Source organism: Ambystoma mexicanum, chromosome 5q (assembly GCF_040938575.1).
Source record: "Ambystoma mexicanum isolate Mex_15411 chromosome 5q, UKY_AmexF1_1, whole genome shotgun sequence".
Lineage (NCBI taxonomy): Eukaryota > Metazoa > Chordata > Amphibia > Caudata > Ambystomatidae > Ambystoma > Ambystoma mexicanum.
This window is the reverse complement of record NC_090933.1, coordinates 1,293,041,060-1,293,061,466: the sequence shown is the minus strand read 5'-3', so window position 1 is coordinate 1,293,061,466 and position 20,407 is coordinate 1,293,041,060. Positions and strand designations below refer to the sequence as shown.

The 20,407-nt window shown below is 50.3% G+C and overlaps 1 protein-coding gene across 2 annotated transcripts in view; it reads left to right on the top strand.

Annotated features, from left to right (window-relative positions):
• Positions 1–20,407, top strand: part of MROH1 (maestro heat like repeat family member 1) — a 2,813,132-nt gene that overhangs the window by 2,726,487 nt on the left and 66,238 nt on the right. The window lies entirely within an intron of this gene.

The window sequence follows — 20,407 nt, the reverse complement described above, 5'->3', positions numbered from 1 at the left end:
ATTGGCTGGTCTCCATGGATCAAGATGGCTTACTTCCATTGGAAGCAAATGAGATACCCGAGTTTCAAGTGGGAGAACTACCATTACCAATTCAAGGTCCTTCCAGTTGGCCTTTCTTCATCACCAAGTGTCTTCACCATGCTGCTGTCAGTGGTAGCGGCTCGCCTCAGAAGGGAGCGCATCCATGTTTTTCCCCATCTGGACAACTGGCTTGTTCGTTGCTTGCTCCCTAGACCAGACATCTGCACACTTGTACCGGAGGTGCAGTCCAACGGGCTGCTCCTTGAACTTCATGGAGTCTCAGGTTGCGCCATCTCAATCCCTCTGGTTCATAAGGGTGGTCTTGTACACTTGCCCGGGCTGGGCCTTCCCGACCGAGTAGTAAACATCTCCAAGATGGTTTGTATCGTCTAGCCTCAGTAAACGTTTCTGCCTTGGATTTTTTGTGCTGGCTAGGTTGTATTGCCTCCTGCATCCTTGTAGTGCCAGAGACTCGGCTATGCGTGAGGTTGCTTCAGTGACTTTTCAGTTGCCAGTGGTCTCAGTTTCAGGGATGTAACTCCGATCTTGCTCCGGTCTCAATGAAGGTGTCCATAGACCTGGATTGGTGGTCCCGAAGTGACAATGTACTGGGAGGGGCGTTGTTTCGACAACTCTGGCCACAATTGATTCTAGTCATGGATGGGGTGTTTACCTCCATGATCGAACAGTGAGTGACCTTGGTCTCCATTGCAATGCAGGGAGCACATACATCTGCTGGAGTTACGAGCAATCATGTTGGTCCTGATAGCTTTTGTCCTGACCGACAAAACAGTAGCCATGCACTACCTCAACAAACTGGGAAACTGGGTGGTGTGGACTCCTTAACTCTGTGCAGAGAAGCTATGTGATTGTGGTTTTGGGATCTGGAGAACAGCCTGTCTCAGACAGCAGCTCATCTGACCGAGAAAGGAGAAAGTGATGGCGGATTCCCTAAGTTAAACTGTCTTCGGCCTTCCACGAGTGAGAGCTTTGTCAGGATGTTCTGGAGGAGGAGTTCTCCCATTTCAGAGCTCCTCAAGTGGATCTCTTCACTTCCAGTGTGAACAGGAAGTGCAAGTAGTTCTGCTCCAGAGATTTTCCTCGACGGGGTGCTTTGGACGACGCTCTTGATAGTCGAGTGGGATTTCAACATGCTCTATGCGTTACTGCCGATACTTGTCATTCTGCTGTTCTCAGGAGGCTATGCCTGTTCGGATCCTCTATGATCTTGACTGCGCTGGACTCAGCCGGAGAGCGATGGTGCCTGGAGTTACTGGACATCACTACCTGCCCTCTCTGGCACCTTCCACAGATAACAGACCTCCTCTCCCAATTGGCATGGTGAATCCTACATCTGAACCTCAACAGCCTGAATCTTGATGCTTGGCTGCTGAAAGGTTGAGGTATAAGGAGTGGGATTTGTCAGAGGATGAACTAGACCTCATCCTCTCTGTAAGGAGAACCGCCACCAAATCCAGTTATGCTTGTAGGTGGTGTATGTTTTCGGCTTGACGCTGGGAGAGGGATATGGACCCTTTCGCCCGTTTCACATCCTCTGTTCTACATTTTCTGCTCTCTTTGGCCTGGACATGCCTAAAGATTGACACTTTGAAGGGGTATCTTGCTGCCATTTCGATTTTCAGGAGAACCCTGGAGCAGAGCTCTTTTTGTCACAATCCCGTGGTCATGCAAGTCCTGAGGGGTCTTTTTGATCAGTTTTCCTACTCCAGTTTGTTGTCCTAGGATTGGACTTAAATTTGGTATTAACGTTTCTGATGGGTGCTCTGTTTGAGACCCTTCATTCTTTTTCATTGAGATTACTCGCCCTTAAAGTGATTTTCCTGGTCACAATTACTTCCACTAGATGGGAGAGTAAGCACCAGTCGTTCTCTCTTAAACCTCCCTACTTGGTTTTCTCCAAGGAGAAGGTGACTTTGAGAGTAAAACCATCTTTCCCCCTGAAGGTGGTCTCTGTTTTTCATCGCTACTTGACTTTTTTTTCCTCTGCTGGATCCTTCCAAGGGAGAGGAACGTTTGTCGGCTGTATTCAAGCCAGGCCCTCAACTACTACGTCTATCAGATGAGAGAGAGAGAGAGGCAAGGAAAGATGACCAGATTTGTGTTGTTTTTTTTGGTGCCCATGCAGGCAGGGCTGTGACCAAACAGACACCGTGAAGATGGATCATTCTCTGCATCTCTGAATGCTATGATCTGGCTGGTAAGAAGGTGCTGAGGGACTCTGGGCACACTCCACCAAAGGACTGGTTACCACCCCGGCTCTATAATGTTGAATTCCAGTTCTGTAGATTTGTCAGGCAGCTATGTGGGCTTCTTTGCACCTCCTATATATACTGACCCTGACGTCATATCCGACGCAGGGCGTGTAGAGATGTCAAGCAGAGCCACGCAGATACCCCTGGTGGGCAGAAAAGTTTCCAAAGAGCAGCTGTGCTGGGAGAAGGATGTCAAAGATGAGGAATCCGTGTGAAGAACATCCATCAGAAAGAACATTACCAAGAGGTAAGTAATGTGTTCTTCCTGTGCAAAGGCTGCTCAGCGATGAAGGTGGTGATGTGATGGTAGTAGTTGGAAGCCACAGATGTTCTTTTGTAGTAAATGAGCTTCAATGTTTACATCTATAAAAGCAGCTCTCTTCTGTTTATGAACAAGCCCTTGGATTACCCTCACGTTGACTCTTTGCTATTGATTTGCTGGAGGCACGATGTTCCAGGATTCCTAAAGTAAATGCTTGGTATAGTTGAAAGAAAATAGGAAATCTAAACTGTTCAACCTTTTTTCTTGTTGTAAAAAATGGATAGGATGAGACTGTGAAAAGATTCATTGGAACATGCACTAATTTTGGTTCTATGTAATCTTTTCGCTTTTTGTAGGTTGTGTGAGAAATCTGAAGGTGTCTACCTGACTATTCCCCAGCGATCTGTCATCCTGGTGGCCAGGACACGGCCATCGCTATTGGGTCCAGTTCATGGGGGTGGACCAGTGAGGGAGGATCTCCTGGATGGGGGGGGCTCATCGGGAGTGGAAGCGGGACACTGACGGGTGAATCTCGGTATTCCCCTTCTTATAACACCTTTTCCGCAGTCTACCATGTAGGATACTCAGACTCTTCCCCCCAGCCCACCCTTTTCCGACACAAAAACTTTCTTACACCACGAAAGACAAAGGACTTACACTAGAGCCGTTTACCTGACATGTCTCAACAGAAAGGTCAGGCAGAGTCAGGCAATTGACCAGCACCGCACACATCTGACAGCCCTTTCCCGTCCCCACAGGGATGAAAGGTGGAGCATGAGAGCACACTACGAGCAAGGCAGACCGCACAACAAGACGGTTATACAAGCACGCCTGTTCAAGAGGAGGAGAAAGGAGGCGAGAACCGAAAGGGTGCTAAGGAGATAAGCGACCTTGCCCTTTCCGACCCAGACCCGCAAGGCCTCCGTGGAAGGAATCGTAAGACCGCGAACAATAGCCTGCATGTGTTGCAGCAGATGTCAGTGGTACACAGAGCACCCCTACTCTGATAATCAGAACAGGGAGAGACGCTTACTACTACGGTACCGCCCGTTTGACTCCAGAGACAAGAAAAGCCAAGCAGTTCATCACAGCCGGTGAGTTGAGGGGAGAGCCGATAAGAAACCGAATTGTGTTGAACGAAAGTAGCAAATGGCAAATTAAGGAAAGTTCAAAGATCTGTTAACAATAAGGGAACATCCAGCTGCAGAGGGGTCCAGCACCAGGTGATATGATCGTTTCTTTTTTTTATATAGGTGGGTGCTCATTCGAGAGACCCTGGTTTATCCCACGTTTGTTGAAACTACCGATACCAGAAGACCCTAGGAGAGCCTCAAGGAAAAGGTCAAAGTGGTCATACAAGGGTCTAGCAAAATCCCCTGTACAGTCAAAAGTCTTTGACCTACACGAAAGTTAAGGGAGATGAATCCTGCATAGTGAGGAAAGAGAAAGAACTGTGTGATTGGCAAGAGTTGTCAAGAGTGAACCCGACAGAGGGATGCAGATGAAAAGGGGCCCTGCAGTTGATTCAGTGGGGTTATTGTTTGCCCTTTCTAAAGAGACCACCGGACAGACCCCCACCTCCCCAATCCAACCGGGACAGGAGCTCCAGGAAGAACTGAGAGCCCTGTTGTTGAAGGGTGCAGTGTAAGAGGTACCTCCCGAACAGAGAGGATTGGGCTGGTATTCCCAGTATTTCCTGGTACCCATGAAGGGAGGAGGTCTCCGTCCCACACTGGACCTCAGGGCTCTAAACAAGTTCCTGAGGAAGGACAAATTCAGGACGGTGACGTTGAGAGGAATTCTTCACGCGCTGAAATTCCAGGACTGGCTGGTGTCAATAGACTTGCAGGAGGCTTATTTCCATGTGTCGATACACCAAAAGCACAGGAAGTTCCCAAAGCTCCTCATAGGAGACAAGCACTATCAATTCAAGGTGCTGCTCTTTGGGTTGACCTCCCCTCCAAGGGTCTTCACCAAGCTCATGGTGGTAGTCGTAGCTCACCTCAGGAGATCTGGGGTCTGTGTATTCCCATACCTGGACGATTGGCTGATCCGGGGGAAGTCGGCAGGGCAAGTTGTCTCATCTGCCTACTACTGCACAGGCAGGGCTTCTCCCTCAACTTGAGGAAATCCCATTTAAAACCAGTTCAGCCGCTCCAGTTCATTGGTGCAGTCCTACACACTCAGATAGGGAAGGCTTTTCCTCCCGAAAAGAGAGTCGGCAATTTAGCCAAGATGGTGCATTTGTTTCAGAACCATCCCACCGTACCAGCAGCTTCTTTCCTCCGTCTTTTGGCTCTTGTGGCCTCCTGTATTTTTCTAGTGCCAGAAGCCAGGGTGCGCATGAGATCCCTTCAGTGGCTACTGAGGACCAGTGGTCCCAGTATCTCAGAGCACTCGAGGATCACCTCTGTGTCCAGCCAGGTAGTCCGTGAACTTGGAACACACACAGCAATTTCATGGTAACCCTTCTGGCCTCCTTGGCCTCAGGCCTGAGTGGTCACGGATGCGTCTCTGAAGGGTTGGGGCTCCCACTGCGAAGATTTGCAGGTGAGCAACCTCTGGTCTCCATCAGAAGCCAATTGGCTCATCAACAGGTTGGAGTTGCGGGGCATCAGATTAGCCCTGAGGGCCTTTGCACTGTCTCTCAGAGCGAAGCATGTCCTCGTCCTGATGGACAACACGGCCATGCACTATCTGAACATGGTGGGGTGCACTCCTGTCCCGTTTGCACAGAGGCAATACAGCTTTGGTTCTGGTTACGGGTGAACCAAATCTCGGTCTCGGCAGTTCATCTGGCGGTGACGGAGAACATCTTAGCGGGAGGCTCGGAGCAGGCAGAGCATGGTCACGTATGAGTGGGAAGTGTGCCAGGAAGTCCTAGAGGAGGTCTACACGCTCTGCGGTACCCCAGCAGTGAATCTGTTTGACACAGAGTTCAACAGAAAGTGCAAACAGTTTTGCTTGAGGGAATTCCCAGCGAGTGGCGCACTGGGGGACGTGTTTATGGTCGCTTGGACCTTCCCTCTCCACTACGCCTTCCCCCCGATTCTCATCATTCCTTGGGGTCCAGGAGGTTGAAGAGATTTCGAGCAACCATGATCTTGATCACCTCGGATTGGGCGAGAAGAGCATGGTACTCCGATCTCTTGGATCTGACGATCTGTCCACCTCACTGGTTGCCTCGGCATCTTGATCTTCTGATGCAGTTGGAGGGATGAGTGCTCCACCCGACCCCGGATTCCCTCAAACTACATGCGTGGCTATTGACAGGATTAGGTATGATGACTGGGACCTTTCAGAGGAGGTACTTGAGGTGTTTCTGGCTGCACGCAGACCTTCTACAAGATCTCTGTACGCTTGCAGGTGGAGAGGATTTGAGGCGCCAACACAGTGATGGAGTTCCTTCTGTCACTGGCCTCGTTGGGCCTTTAGGTTAACACTGTCAAAGGGTATTTGGCACCCTGTATGTGTTCAAGAGATCCCCAGATCAAGGATCCTTCTTTACTATTCCGGTCACGGCCCAATTCCTTTAGGGCCTTCTTAATAAGTTTCCGCCAACCACCTTTGTCGTCCCTGATTGGGATCTTAATCTGGTCTTGACCTACTTGATGGCGGCTCCACTTGAGCCTATACCCTCATGTTCTGTATGGCTGTTATCACTTAAGACAGCCTTCTTGGTGGCAATCACATCTGCCAGGAGGGTTAGCGAGCTGCAAGCTTTGTGCCGCATGTTAGGCAGAATTATATGCAGTACCCTTTGGGAACACCACACACAATTAAGACTATAAGTGACAGTACAAATTCACCTTTGGTACAAGCCTGTACTACACAGTTAGTGGTAGCGATGACTGAGCAGCCAGACTTATCTCAAGAGTAAGTGAGCAGTATCAAATTGTTACACAAAGGACAGCAATTACTATGATTCAGGCAAACGCTGACTCAAGGTTTTCAAGTAAAAGAATATACATTTATTTCACTCTTCAGTTGTGTAACATTACACTATTATAAGCAGTTTAAAAATCACACTCTTAATACACCACACCACTCCCAATAAGTTCCAGACAAGTTAAGTTCACAAAATGAAGTGGGAGCAAAATGGCACTCCAGCAATTTAAAAGGGAGGGAAAAACAAAGTTAATAGAAATTGAACCACACCAACAGGTAAGTACTCAGGGCAATTGAGCAAGAGGAACTACAGTGATAGAATCAGGTAGAAGAGGCTTAGGGTCAAAATCAATGGATCAAAAGTCTTTTGCTCAAGATCACACAGTTCTGGGTAGTTTGCGATAAAGTTTGTGCCACGGTTTCCGGATGAGGTTGTTTGGCAGAAAAGCTAGTTCAAAGAGAAGAGAAGGACAAACCCTCGGGTTTGGAGAAAGATTTCAAACACTTACCGCGGATGAACGAAACAAACAACTGGATTTGCACAGTACCTTAAAACAGAGACAAAGCTGTAGCTGAGGCGGACGTTCCTGGTAGTTCCTGTAGGCTCACGGTTCCTGAAGTGACTGTCGGACTGACAGGAAGTAGGAAGACTGGAGGGTCCTGCACTGCCCAGGGAAGAAACCAGCAGCAGAACAAAGCAACGAATAAAAGGTGCGCTCCTTAAAACCCAAGCAGGGTCCGATCTTCCTGGCTATCTGCCCACTGTAGCTCTGTACAGCGACTTCGACCAGAGGAGGGGTCTTGGCTTGAAGTTTGGGCGAACTGGTGTGTCCCACCAGCTCAAGGGAAGAAGTTTCCTGGAGTATCTTCTCTGTCGTCGAATTCTGAAGATTCGGACCTGCAGCAAGGCTTCACCGGGCGGTTCAGTCGTTGTAGAGGTCCTCTTCCATCAGCTCCTCATTGGTTCTTTCGTTCTAGTGGCAACTCTGCCTTTCTAGTCCCAGAGACCTGCTTTTTATGCAGTTTTCCCCCATTCACACAGCCTGGCTGTCAATCGCACAGCAGGGTGGCTGTCCTGGCAAGGACAGTCACCCAGCCAATCAAACAGGAGTGCGACTTGGGTTACCAAGAGAACCCCTGGTAGGGGTCCTAAGACCCCTACCTCACATCCTGCCTACCCAGACTTTCAGGAGCCTTGAGGAGGGCTTCTTTGCAGAAGCCCGCAAAAAGACGGAGAACAAAGGGACCAAACCTGGATTGGCACGCAGAGTAAAACACGAGAAAGACATTTACAAAAAGAAATGGCGAATAAACCCAGCCGGAACCGTAATAAAATTTCTGAGGCTTGTAGAATCTGCTTAGATCACATGCTGTGCATAGGCCGAGATCTAGTGGAAGCTGCGGAGTATTACAGTTTGTTTTTCGAAACTCGAAAATGGGCGTCGACACAGGGCGTGCCAGTAATACTATCCCTAGTGTGACGTCCACTGTACCCATGATCCCTCACGCGTGTAGGTCCCTCAGATTGTTTTTTTCTGCAATACTGGTCGGAAGCATTTCGCAGAGTTCCCTGGCCTTAGCTATACTTTTGCAAAATATTGTTATATTTTGCCCATTCTCCCCCCCCAACGTCGAGTCACCGAACTTCAACACTCAACGCCGGCCCGGAGAAGAAATCGACCGTCGACAGCTGCACGACGGATTTGGGCCACGGAAGGCCTCTGGCCTCGGCCCGGGCCTAGGAAGGCCTCTGGCCTCGGCCCTGCAAGTAGGGAGAGTGGGGGGGTGGACATACTCTACACTCTTTTGGTATATATGTACATTCATATATATTCCTACACTTAACAGCCCGCTGCCACAAGGTGCGTATGGAGGGTACCCCTTTCCAATTCTGCCCCAAGTACCCTTGGGATGACAGACACGCCACGTGCAATCTCTGCTTGCCGAGGGACCACCCCGAGGCGAACTGCAAAGCGTGTAGTAAGTTAAAACCGAAAACACTTAAGGACCGTTCGATCAAGCGTTGGGCCCACCACGCCAGGCGTCAGGAGGCCATGGCAGCGGAGGGCGCCTTCAGCGATGGCAGCAACGCCATGCTTTCAGACGGCAAGGGCAACGTGGCGTCAAGAGACAGCCGAGCGCAAGTCCCCGACCTCGGAAGGTCGTCCGGCAGGACGGCTATGGAGAAGACGCCTGGCGACACAAGCGCTACCCACAGCACTTCCACAAAGTACATGAAGTCCAACCGAGACTCGACGCGCACGGCCGAGTTCTCGGAAAGAGGCACATAGAGAACGGTCCGAATCGGTGTCCTCTGGGCGTTCTCGATCTAGATCGCCGCATGACTCCAGGCAATCATCCACTGTTGCCAAGAGTGCCTCGCTCCCCAAGGTAACGGAAGTCCGATCTTCGGAAGACAAAGCCGACTTCCATCCCCAGACCGCACTCCAGGAGTCGGCGCCCGCAGACCGTGTAACGGCGGCTCCCGAGTCCCTACCTCCACGTTCTAAAGATAGGGACACTACCCCCGAACCTCGACGCCAGGCGTCGGAAGGCTCTGAAGGGCGGAAAAGCAGGGAAAACACTCTTCCGCCCACGGGGAGGGGGAAAAACAACAAAGGAAGCAGTCTCAGCCTCCTCACACACCTCTAAAAACTTCCACTCCACATAAAAAGACAGACAAGTCCCAGTCTTCTGTTATCCCAAGGACCCCTGCTAAAACCAGTAAGTCTAGTCAGGATAAGGCAGAGAAAGTCCCAGAAAGGGTCATTCCCAGTTCTAGAGAATGGTCTAGTGATGACATAGACAGGGTTATGTCAAGGATGTCATCATTGGCAGATTTTTACGCAAAAAACCCTGAACACTTTCTCTCCTATACTCCCAACGGGTCAGCACCCTCAGGCTCTAAGGATCCAATACCTCCAAGTAAGAAGTCCCGGTTTGAAGCCCCAACACGGTCTTCGGACCCCTTCTATATACAGCCCTACTCTCAATATCAAGGGGATACATCCTTTTGTGAGGATCCAGATTTGGGCATGTTGGAAGAGCAAACTGGTATGGGCTACTATGGGGATGATGAGGACCAAGAAGAGGAAGAGGAAGACCTTGAGACCTACAGAGTAGATTCCCCGGTAGAGAAAGAACCCCCGATTACCGACTCCCCTGTCGACAATCAACCTCTCCTGAACGAATTTCTGTCCCGAGCGGCAGAACATTTCCACATTGACACCCAGGGTGCTCAAGAGGAGAGGGACTTCGCCGAAGAGTTAGTGGGAGAAAGGAGGCCTGTTGCTCAGGCCATCCCTATCCTTAAGTCTATTCAGAGAAGAATAGACCCTTCACTTTTAAATCCTAACCTCACCAGAGCAGTGAACCCCAGGATTGAGAAACTTTTCACGGCAGCCTAATCAGACCCACTGTATATAAGGGGGTATCTGAAACCGGACTCCCTGGTTGTTACAAACACCCGTAAAAGGGCTGGAACACCCTTGTCATCGTCCGAAGCTCCTCCCGACAAGTAGAGCAAGAAACTGTATGGTTTGGGCCGGAAAGTAGCCTCCACTTCCGCCTACCAGGCAAGGATTACCAACTCCACCACCCTGTTGGCCAGCTACAACTACCATCAGTGGGAAGAAGTCGCGACACTCATAGACTCCGCCCCAGAACCCTTAAAGAGCCAGTTGGCACGAGTTGCGGCGGAGGGAAGAGCCGTGTCCGGTTGCATTTTAAAAGCAACCTTTGATGCCGCGGATAACGCCGGCAGATTGATAGCAGAAGGAACTGTTATCAAGAGACATGCTTGGTTACGGCAGTCTGGATTCAAAGCTGAAACACAAGCATCATTGTTAGATAAACCGTTGGAGCCGGATCTGTTGTTTGGTAAGGCGGTCGAGGACGTGCTGAAAAATGCCAAGGACGAGTATGAGACACTCAAATCCCTAGGCCAACTAACCAATAAACCCCCTAATCAGGGGGGGAATGGCAATTTTCTTCGCCCACGCGGCCAAAATTCCCAGAGAGGATCTAACTATTCCCAGGGGCAGGGCACACCGTGGAACAATAATAACCACCCGTCTACCCAGGGTTACGGCAGGGGTAATAAAAGAGGACCTGGTAAAGGTAGAGGCAGTCCCAGTAAAGGAGGCGGCATGCCTCCACCAAAACAGTGACGCTCCGTTCAGGGTCCCTTCTCACGCAACCCCAGTAGGGGGACGCATTTCCAACTTCACCCAAGCTTGGGAAGGGATCACATCAGACAGATGGGTGCTGTCCACAGTATCCGCAGGGTACTGCATAGAACTGTTAGAGCGTCCTCGGAACCATCCTCCACGACAAAGAATACATTCTTTGGAACACCAGAAAATCCTCCTCGAGGAGATCGTCAATCTGCTAGCAAAGGACGTGATAGAACTCGTCCCGGGACACCGGCACTTCCTTGTGCCAAAAAAAGATTTGACAATGCGCCCAGTATTGGACTTACTGCCTGCAAACAAGTATGTCAAGCCCCAAAAATTTCGCATGACTACTCTCCAAGAGGTAACCCCCCTCCTAAAAAAGGGGGATTACATGGCAACATTGGACATGAAAGATGCCTATTTTCATATTTGCATGTTCCCAGCGCACAGTAAGTACTTGCGCTTCAAGGTGGACAGTCGGCACTACCAGTTCAAGGTACTGCACTTCGGGATAGCTTCAGCTCCAAGGGTATTCACCAAGATACTGGCAGTGGCGGCAGCACACCTACGCAGGGAGGCAATCCCGGTGTACCCTTACCTGGACGACTGGCTCATCACGGGGGAGACCCCAGTATTTTGCAGAACAAACATTCAAAGGACAATCGACCTCCTGTTCGAATTGGGCTTCTCAATAAACGAGAAAAAGTCTGGGGCCAAGCACCTCCAAACAGTTCCTATGAGCTATCCTAGACACTCAAGGGGGGTTGACCTTTCCTTCCGAGGAAAGGATTCGGAATATACTGCTGCAAATTCCGCAATATCAGTCCGGTCGCCAGATAACGATACGCAAAGCAATGCGGTTGCTGGGCATGATGGCGTCATGTATTTACCTGGTCCCCCACGGGCGCCTGCGCATGCGTCCCATGCAGGAATGGTTGGCGAAACAGTGGTCTCAGGCAAGTGGTCAGTGGGACGATCTAGTGCTCGTTTCGCCAACACTTGTACAAAGTCTAAACTGGTGGACAAGAGAAAATCTGTCCAAGGGGAAACCCTTTTAAGATCCCGAGATACAGGCGGTAATCACAACCGATGCATGCCTGACAGGGTGGGGAGCTCATCATCTCCACCACACAGCTCAGGGTCTCTGGTCTCACTCAGTGGCCAAGAATCACATCAACCTGGTAGAGCTTCTGGCAGTATTCAGAACGCTTCAAGCGTTCGAGCCTTACCTGCTAAATCTGTCAGTGCAAATCCGGACGGACAGCACTACAGCCATGTTTTACCTAAACAAGCAAGGAGGGACTCGTTCGCCAAATCTGTCCAAGCTTGCCCAGAAAATTTGGATATGGGCACTCAGACGGAACATCTTCCTGTCATCACAACATGTTCCAGGGGATCTCAATTCTCTAACGGATGCTCTAAGCAGAGACCCCCTCCCAGAAGAACACGAATGGTGTCTACACAGAGAAGTCGTAGAAGATATCTTCTCTCAGTGGGGTTTCCCCACTGTAGACCTATTTGCCACAAGCGAAAACAGACAACGCCCAGGATTTGCATCCAGGTTCCCCCAACCAGACTCCCAGGGGAACGCCCTGTGGATGAACTGGTCAGGAATGTTTGCGTATGCTTTTCCACCAACTCCTCATCAGGAAGGTGGTCAAAAAGTTGCACAGAGAATCGATGACGCTCGTCCTGGTTGCTCCCATGTGGGCGAGACAACCGTGGTTCCCACACTTACGCAGATTGGCGGTGTGCGAACCCATCAAACTTCCGGCCTGGTACAACCTACTGTCCCAGCACCAAGGTCAAACAGTGCATCCTCAACCCAACTCAATCAACCTGGCAGCATGGCTCCTGAGGTCATAGAGTTCGGATATCTCAATTTACCACAGAGCTGTATGGACATCCTAAAAGAATCTAGGAAGCCAAACACGAGGTACTGCTACTTTGACAAATGGAAGAGATTCGTTATCTGGTGCCAGAATAAACAAATCAACCCAGTTGATTGCACTCCTTCCACTATTGTTACATACATGCTCCACCTGCTGGATGCAGGACTGGTTTTTAACTCACTGAAGGAACACCTGGCAGCTCTGTCGGCATACACCACTTCCCATAACAAGGTGTTGTGGTGGAAAGTACCAGTAGTTAAAGCCTTCATGGAAGGAGTAAAGAGACTTCACCCTCCTATTTCTAACCCACCACCAGGATGGGACCTTAACATGGTGCTATCTAAACTCATGGGCCCCCCATTCGAGCCCATGCATAAAAGCAGTCTCAAACACCTGACTTATAAGACGGCCTTCTTAGTAGCAAATGCATCTATAAGAAGGGTCAGTGAAATTCAGGCTCTGTCAGTGCAAGATCCCTTCTTTACTGTCCATAAAGATAAACTGGTTTTACGCACACACCCTAGGTTCTCACCTAAGTTTATTTCTAAATTCCACGTGAACCAGTCCATCGAGCTTCCGGCTTTCTTCCAAGACCCACAGAGCTCGGCTGAGGTGAAACTACACACGCTAGATGTGCGTAGGGCGGTCCTCTACTATGTAAACAAGACCAGACCGCTAAGGAAAACAGACCAACTGTTTGTCTCCGTAGCTACAGGCAGAGAGGGGGATCGCGTCTCTAAAGGTGCCATCTCTAAGTGGATTATTAAATGTATCCAGCTGTGTTACTCCCTTTCTGGAAAAACTCTGCCTTTCACGCCAAGAGCCCACTCTACAAGAAGCATTGGAGCCACTCTGGCTTTCATTGCAAATGTCCCCCTTGACACCATTTGCAAAGCAGCTACTTGGAGCTCTATTCACACTTTTACTCAGCACTACTGCATTGACACCCATTCCAAGACAGATACCCAAGTAGGACAAGCGGTTCTAAGACATTTATTTGCTCATGACCCTTCTCACATCCCACCTCCTTCTTCAGGTACTGCTCGCTAATCTATGCACAGCATGTGATCTAAGCAGATTCCACAACCCTCAGAAGGGATACATTACTCACCGTAATCGTATTTCTGATGCTTGTATCTGCTTAGATTCACATGCGACCCACCCTTCCTCCCCTCTGAGAGAAGGCGCATGGATGCTTGTAGTCTTACCTTTCTTTCTATCTGCTTGGATCATCTGTGCTCACGCTTCTCCTCATGCTACCTCATGTCAGAAAAAATACAATCTGAGGGTCCTACACGCGTGAGGTATCATGGGTACAGTGGACGTCACACAAGGGATAGTATTACTGGCACGCCCTGTGTCAAAGCTCATTTTCGAGTTTCGAAAAACAAACTGTAATACTCTGCAGCTTCCACTAGATCTCGGCCTATGCAGAGCATGTGAATCTAAGCAGATGCAAGCATCAGAAATACGATTACGGTGAGTAATGTATCCCATATATGGTCAAGCGAGTTTATGTTTGAGGCTAATATAGTAGCCTAAAACAATACCATGGTTATTTAAGATAACCACGGTATAAAAAATAGGGTAGTTAACACTGCCACCAGCCAAGTCTTAGTGTAAAGGGAGCAAAACAATGCTCCAACAGACACAGACAAAAAGGGATAAGAATTAACCCTTTCCAATACTCCATGTAAGATGGGGTGTATTGGGTCTGTGGGTTAAAGTGACTAAAGTAAAGTTCATGGCAAATTTACCTTTTCTGGGGGACAGTAGTCAGTTGAAAGTCTCAAAGACAACCCTGTGTCACTGCACTGAAGGTGCTGTGTAACACACATGAAAAACATGAGGCCATGGAGTAGGTGAGGCTCCAATGCTCAAGATCACACAAAAAGTGAAAACACACACAGCAAAACACATGTAAGAGTGGGAAAAGGGCTCACACTCTTACCAGGTGAAAAAAAATAAACCCTAAAAATCCAGCAAAGCTGCTGAGGGACTCGTTAGGTAAGGGAAATCAGCCATTTATGAGAATTCTCCCTAACACTCAGGTCATTCATGCCGTCACTGAAGCGGAAGGTGATGCCGATCTTCATGGACAACACCACCAAGTTCTACATCCGGAAGCAGGGCGGGACGGGCTCTCCAGCTCTCTCCTGGGAGGCCCAGCCCTGTAGTGCTTGGCCATTCTTCAGGATATGTTCCTCGTACCTTTTCACCTGGCGCGCACCAAGAACACCATAACAGACCTGCTCAGCATGGAGCTCCGTTATTGCCATTAGTCGGAGCTTCGCCAGGATCAAGTGGATCTTCTGTTATGCAATGTCTCTACTTCACGATCTTCTCGCCAGAGAAGGCGGGTTGGTTCTGCACCACGAACCGGCATCGCTGAGCCTCATTTCCTGGCTCCTGCGGCCCTAGAATTTGGATATTATTCCCTGCTGAGGGCCAGATCTTCTTCGACGTTGACATGCTACGGCCATAAGTGTAAGCGCTTCTCGGTGATGCCGGGCCCAGAAGATTCCCCCTCTGCGTGTCACAGCCCTGCAGCTCTTGCCACACCTGCTTTCTTTGGCCAAGGCTGGACTGGCTCAGGCCTCTGTCAAAGTGCACCTGACCGCCATATCCTGTTACACCAGGATGCCGGGTAGGTATTCCGTGTGGTCACACAGACTCGTCAAGGAGTTCCTCAAGGACCTCTTCAGGCCTTTTCCGCCAATGAAGGCTCTGGCCCCAGCTTGGGAACTCAATGTGGTCTTGACTAAGCTCATGGGGGCCCCCTTTGAACTGATGCATCAGGCCCTGCTAATGTTCCTCTTGTGGAAGACCGCTTTCCTTGTGGCGATCAGCTCGGCCAGGCAAATCGGGGAGGTCCAGTCCCTGTCTTGCAAACAGCTGCACTTGTCCTTCCACGCCATGAGGGTGGTACTGTGTACACACCCCACCTTTATGCCGAATGTGCTGTCAGAGTTCCACCTCAATGAGCCTTTGGTGTTGTCTGTCTTCTTCCCAAATCCGTCGTTGCCAGCGGAAGAGGGCTTTGTGCTCGCTGGACGTTGCTCGTGCCTTGAAATTTTATGTGGCCGGCACAAAGAGTTTTCGGAAGACTTCTCAGTTGTTTGTCAAGTTTGGACCTGTGAATCACAGGAAGGACTTGTTGAAGGCTTCCATCTCCAGGTGGCTCTCCGGCTGCAACACACGGTCGTCGGCTAGCTAACTGACCTCTTCCAGGCTGGCCGAGAGCTCATTCCACCAGAGCCATCACAGCAACTACAGCGTTACTCTGTGGTGTGCCCCTGCTTGACATCTGCAAGGCTGCTTTGTGGAGGTCCACACACACCATCACAAGGTTCTAATGCGTCAACAGGGATTCCAGGGAGGAGCCCTGGGTCAGCCAAGCGGTTATCCACAACCTGTTAATTTGAGGCGAGTGTTTTCACTTCTGTTGAGCCTTGCCACCTTCTGTGGTGTGTAGTTGTACTGTTATTTAATCTTTAATCATGAGCATGTGAATCCATGCCAGACCCCATGGTGGAGAAGGTTTAAGTAACTTACCTGTAACTCCTGAACTCCTACGTCCCGTCCCCTTTCCTCCTTACTTGTGGAACATTCCGTCCTTTGGGACGGGACCGGAGCACTTTTGTAAAAAAAACATCAAAATTGAAAATGTTGTCCTTCTATTTTTACGCAGGTTACTACACGTGGCCGTAACCCCGCCCTCCTGAGCTCCGCCCTGCGCATCGCCCTTCAGTCCTTTTCTCCGCACGGGCGGGACTGGACGCACTAGCATCGCCGGGAATAGTTTTATTTTTATTCCCTTTGCCCTTCCTCCTGCTCCCGCTCCACGGTCAGCTAGTCCTCCGTCTATGCCGGAGCGACTGGGATTCGTGTCCTGTTCTTCATGCGAACGCAGTTTCACTAGGGCATTCTCTCTGCTTGCAGTGTCTAGGCCCGGAACATTGCTGGAATCCTGCTTCTATTCCCTCCTCGTCCGGGCACTCCGTCATCTTCTTCGGTGGGAGGAAGTGGTCCAACGCATTCTTCCCCATTTACAGCTTTTCATCTCTGAAAAGAAGAAACGCTCAGTAAGTTCCTTACTTTTTAGGGCACCCCGACTAGGGGACTCCTTTCCGGGGTCGTCCAGGACCGGGAGGGGCACTAGTAGCTCTGTCAGCAGGGGTTCCCCTGAGGTGCCGACAGGTCCTAATAGACGTACCGTGCTCTGAGGGTTCCCTTAGCAGACCTGTCAAAACTGGACATTATCCCGAGGTTCACCGATCAGGTGCTAAGGTTCAACCCAGTTCTTCTAGGTCTGTGGTTATCGGGGTTCGCCCTGAGGTCTCTATTTCCAGAGCTTTCCACACGGATACCGGGGTATGCCCTGAGGTCTCCATTTTTGGAGCTTTCCACACTGAGTCTTGGCTCAAGGCTCCTCTTAAGGGAGCTATCTGTCCCGGGTTCCAACCCGAGGTTCCTCTTCGTGAGGCTAAGGTTTGTACCGACAGAACCGAGAGATCCTCTTCCAATGTCTTGTCGGTGAGGATTGTTCCTCAACCGTCTCACTCTGTGTCACAATCACGCTTAACTGGAAAGGAAGAGAGATCGACACACTCCCCCGAACCACGGAAGCCGAATGAACTCGACCCTCCCACCGTGGTTGGCACAGGCGCATGGTATAGAAAACAGGTCGCCACGTGGCAGCCAATGGGGGAAGAGGGGTTAGGGAGAGGTTGTGGATAGGATGGGGAATTTAGGAAAACCGGAGCGAGGGTAAGGAACTCCTAATTTGGATGGGACGGGGGAAGCACCAAGGAAGAACCCTACCCTGTCTAAAATGTAACTGATCTTGCCCAATTCCTAAATAGCATACCTTAATACGTGTACTACACCCTGCTGGTTCACCAAAAAAAACATAAAGCAAGCAATATGATGGAAACACACATAAAGGAAAAATCACATAATGATCAGACAGTACACATGACCCTTTGGGCAGCATAAGCAACATACAAACATAAAGGATACCCCCCACTAGTTCACTGCACTAATGAAGATTACGTCATTCTCATGTGTCATATGGGGTTTTTGTCCATGGATATTTCTTTGCACATAAATACAAATACCAAATTGCCAAATAGTTACTACATATGCAGGTTAACTCTTATTTCAGCATATAACGTAGGTTTTAGCTTGACACAGACTGGGTTTCCCCAGCACTGCAGTAAAGGAGCGTGCTCCGCTACTTATCTTAGGTCTGGGAGCCTCTCGGGACTTCCCAGACAAAATATGACCTGCTGTAAATCACTCCCAACACCATTCAATATATGCAGAGATCACAGTGCTCCCACGAGTACTTATCTTTGGTCTGGGGAGCCCCACAGGACTTCCCAGACGGCAAATGTAATGCCGTGATCCTATCTGCCATCTCAAGTCCTCCTGCTCCTCCCGAACCGCGGCCGTGTAGAGTTTCAAGAGTTTCTGACTTACATTGCTCCTCTCTGCACGCAGCCGGCCTGCCTCTGACTGCTGAATCAGAATAAGCCACACCTGCACGCTGCCGTTGCCTGCTAATAAGCTGTTCTTAATTCTAGACAGCTGGCAACTCGCGCAAGTGCAGAACTACAGGAAGGCACTAAGGATGCTGGGAACTGTAGTTTCCAAGTCCTTTCCATCCCATAAGTCTTAATAGGCATATTTTAGCACTACACGTCTTTGCCAGCCCTGATTCCTGACACTCAGGGTCATGGTGGTACTGTTTATTTTGAGGGCCCAAAGAGGGCGGTCACAGACCACAAGCCTTCCAGTACCGGCTTTGCTGAGGTTCCTCCATTAGAGGCTAATTTGGGTACAGGTTCTAAGATGTCCAGTAAACATCTGAGACCCCCCAGCACCGGCTCGGCCGAGGATCCTTGTGTCAAGGCTAAAGTTTTACTCAAGTGCCCTGACTCACCTGAAGAGACATTTGCCTCATCTCCGCATGTGACGCAGTTCTCCTAAGGTGCCAATAAAATGGCGGCCCAACCTCCATGGTCCACGGGTGGCCATTTTGGATACGTCCCTCACGCCGACATTCACTATGTCTGGTGCTGGGAACATGTCTCTTGGGGCTGAGCAGCCTTTTCCACACTTTGTGGATAACAAAAACCTGTTCCGCCCTTATCTTGACTGGCATGCTCAGACACTGCTGCCTTATACAGTCTTGCTCCCTCCTGCATCCGCTCCACTCATCTATGTGGTTCCCGCCGGTGGTGGACCATCCTAGCAAGCAGCCTCCTTGCACTCATGTGGGTATGCCCCTCACGAGCGGCCTCAACCTATTCCAGCGCCAAAATCTTCTGCTGAAGATGAGTTTTTCGGGAAGTTTCAGACACTCATGCACTCTGACCCCATTAAGGCGTATTTCAAGCATCTTTTCAAGGAAGGGTTCCCTGGACCTCCTGTTCCACCTGTGGTCCCGGCTATTCCTATGCAGGTCCTGGTGGTGCCAATACCTCCACCGCTCCCTAGTGGGCCCCCGCCACAGCTCCCTCCTCTACCTCTGCTGTCACCTATTGAGAAGACAACGGCAGAGAAAGACACCACTTTAAAACCTGAGGCGGTATGCGTGGCTGGCCAGTCTTCCTCCTTCGCTTTGTTGGACGAACCTCAAACGGATCAGGATGGTGATGAGCAGCCCCGCTCTGTTAGAGCATTGCATGACTCGGTGCTGGATATGATGGCTCTCCTTGATATTCCAGTACCCGAGGCCCCCCCTCCACTGGAAGGGGTGCTTTCTGGAGCCATTACCCTGTCACCTCAGGAGCGCAATGACCTGTTCCTCCAGAAGGACGTCTTGGCTGAGGCCCTATATGTCTGGGACAAACCTCACACCGGGCTGCACCTCAACAAGAGGATCAGTGCTCGATACAAGCTTCACATCTCTGAGGAGATAGCCTTATCGGCATGCCCTCACCCTTCCTCAACTGTGGTGGCGGCAGCCACCCTCCATTCAAAACCAGCTTCTGCATCCTCTATGGCTGCGTCTCAAATCCTTTCTAAAGAGAATAAGCTTCTGGATGCCTTGGCAAGAAAGTCTTCGCCAATACGGCGCTCCGGCTTCGTCAAGCCAACACAGAGCTCATCTTGGCAGCAGCCAATCTGATGCTGTGGAAAGAGTTGGCCGATTTGCAGGAGTGTATTCCTGCGGAGAGGCTAGACACCAAAGTTTTGGGTCAGGATCTGGTGGAAGCTGCAGCACACCATGTAGATACCTAGGCTCGAGGCATGATGGTCGGGGTTAACATCTCCCGACAGACGTTGCTCTATGTGACTAAGTTCTCAAAGGAAGTACAAGGCAAGGTATTGGACCTTCCTTTTGATGGCAAGGAATTGTTCCATTCTTCTACTGACGAGGAACTCACAAATACGAAGGCGAGTACCCAAACCGCTAAATCTTTATTGTATACTGTGGAAAGCTCCAGCTAAGGCCCCTTGTACACAGAGGTCAGGAATCCAAACTCGGTCGTTCCCTGGATTCAGGGGGTTTCAGGAACGCCATGCGCGCCGTACTGAACCCTCGGTTGGCGAGCCTCATCGAAAGCAGCAACGGCAGGGTGGTCGGATTTTCCCTCGCCCATCAGCCTCCTCTCCAGGGACAGGTAGTCTCTGCTGACAAGCCATCGAAATTGTATGTTGGGTTGGTCGCACGAGACTCCGGTGGGAGGACGAATCTCGTCTCACCTGGAGGCGTGGCAGACCATCACCGAAGACATGTGGGTTTTGTCCATCGCTCAGGCAGGCTTTCGCTTGCCCCACCCTTCAATCCTCCCTTTCAACAGATTGGGTCGCCCTCGCTCAGAACCGAGGTACAGAAACTTCTAGACCTCAGAGCGGTGGAGCCTGTTCCCCACTGGGAGCAAG